Genomic DNA, 2,751 nt, shown 5'->3' with positions numbered 1-2,751 from the left:
CTAATGTCTTAAAGTATTTCCTTTGAATTCTGATGTTTATTATATGATGTTTATCTCCTGGCTGAAAACAATTATTTAAAGTTAAGGTCACTTCAGTTTTAAATTTGAAGTTCTTTGCATATTTTGAAAACTAGAATGCAAGTGTTTTGTATGTCTTCATAGACTAAATGAACCAATTTTAGACAGTTTAGGGTTTTTATGGTTAAAAGAATAGGACTAGGTTTTAAAAGGTTTAATAAAAAACCCAGAATTTCATGGCTCAGTTCGTATGATATTAATCAAATTTTGCCTTGTCTGCCACAATATGAAACTCAAAATCCAACCCATTAGGATTACATTGTTTCCCTGGCATGAAGCTTTATATTTCAGAGGAAAGAACACATTGCTTCATACTTTGTAAAAATATGCCTTATATAATGAAGTTACTGTCGTCATTTGTTTATTGGCATTTTACTCATTTTCTCACTTTCATGAGTAATATGAAAACTACACATGTATATTTATGGGTTCCTTTCAAGGCCTACATGTTTGTCAGACATGGTACAGCTGACATTGACTTCATTTCATGGATCGGTGATCAAAGATAAAGCTATGTGATTAGGTCCATTGATCAGATACTGTCAGCAGTAGGTCAACTATATTTGGTGAAGAAATGATTGTTAGGTGTACATATAAGTCCATCTGACCTTGACCTTATTTTAATGGTTCATTGGTCAATGTGAAGTTGTAAAAAATAGGTCCTCTAAGATACTGTAAGCAATAGGTCAACTTTTATTGGTGTATTGAAGGATTGCAAGGTTTACATAAAATTGGGAATGGAAATGGGGAATATGTCAGAGACAGCAACAACCCAACCAAAGAGCAGAAAACAGCCTAAAGTCAGTAATGGGTCTTCAAAACATTTTGAAAATCCTGAACCAGGAGATGGGTTTCAGCCGACCCTTAAACAAAAATGTGTATTAGGTCAGACAAAAGTGATTTCACACTCAATTCCAAAACACATGGATGAACCTTTTAAAAAGGCCTGAAATTGATAGAAGGATCTGCAGGTTTCAATATGAGCACGATATTAAGTAATCATCAATCAATTACTATCAATACAAATGTCTGTTGGGACGTTTCAGATGTCAATGAAGGTAAATTATTAAGTCAGGGATTTTTACAATAATTTTCCATAGATATAAAGATTTGGTTTAGGATTTGGTTGTACCTGTAGAAAACTTATTTCAAATGAGATAGCACATCCCCATTTATTCAGAGATGTTGTTGACCATGCCAAAAAATGTAAATCTATCAATCTTTTAAATAAACTTATTTTAACAGGTTACCAATTAAACACTGTAGTTAGATCTTTGAATATTGTTTTCATTGGTATCAATATTGATTTTGTAATCAGTAAATTAAACGCAAACTAAATATTATTGTTATAAACATATGCATAATCATAGCTCTAATATCTGTAGATACCTGTATCTTGGCATTGCAAAAGGTTATGTTTTTCTCTAACTGGTTATGACATCTTTACACCAAGTCCTTGAATGTTGGATGTGAACTGATTGATAATTTAGTTTTAGATGCATGATTTTTTTATTACTTGTTATTGGCTTTGAACTAGCTGTCAGTAACTGGGAGTACGCTCAGATCTGTACTTATTTGTTGTGTCTTTTCGTTGTTTGGATGTACAAGTACCCAGCCACATCCACTCTGTGTTTTTGCAAGATGTATTTCTATTTATATCTGATGAATTAAGCCTTTTTCTCCTAATTTATATAGTTTGTTCTTATGTTGTTCTGTTACCACTGTCCCTGCAGATTAGGGGAGGGTTGGGCACTTGCTACCATGTTTAACTCAGTCAAATCTTTATGTGCATGTTCCATGTCAGGAACATGTAATTGAGTTGTTGTCTGTTGGTGTTGATCATTTGGTGTTTATTTATTGTTTTGTATAGTTCTCGTATCCAGGAATAGGAGGAGGGTTTGGCACCCACTAAAGTGTTTAACCCGGCCACATTATGTATGTATGTGCCTGTCCCATGTCAGGAACATATAATTGAGTTGTTGTCTGTTGGTGTTGATCATTTGGTGTTTGTTAATTGTTTTGTATAGTTCTCGTATCCAGGAATAGGAGGAGGGTTTGGCAACCACTATTAAAAGTGTTGAACCCCTCAACATTATGTACGTATGTGCTTGTCCCATGTCAGGAGCCTGTAATTTAGTGGTTGTTATTTGTTGCTGTGTTATATATTTGTTGGTTCATTATTTTGTACATAAACAAGGCTGTGAGTTTTATCGTTTGAATTGTTTTACGTTTGTCATTTCGAGGCCTTTTATAGTTGACTATGCAGTATGACTTTGTTCATTGTTGAAGGCTGTACAGTGACCTACAGTTGTTAATTTCTGTGACATTTTGGTATCTTGTGAAAACTTGTCTCTTTGGCAATCATACCACATCCTCTTTTTGTCGAGCCTTCGACTTTAGTCGAAAAAGCGAGACTAAGCGATCCTACATTCCGTCGGCGTCGGCGTCGTCGTCGTCGGCGGCGTCCACAAATATTCACTCTGTGGTTAAAGTTTTTGAAATTTTAATAACTTTCTTAAACTATACTGAATTTCTACCAAACTTGGACAGAAGCTTGTTTATGATCATAAGAAAGTATCTAGAAGTAAATTTTGTAAAAATAAAATTCCATTTTTTCCGTATTTTACTTATAAATGGACTTTGTTTTTCTGCAAGGAAACATTACATTCACTC

This window comes from Mytilus galloprovincialis, chromosome 4 (genome assembly GCF_965363235.1).
Source record: "Mytilus galloprovincialis chromosome 4, xbMytGall1.hap1.1, whole genome shotgun sequence".
In the NCBI taxonomy this organism is placed as follows: Eukaryota; Metazoa; Mollusca; class Bivalvia; order Mytilida; family Mytilidae; genus Mytilus; species Mytilus galloprovincialis.
This window is presented reverse-complemented; position numbering follows the sequence as displayed.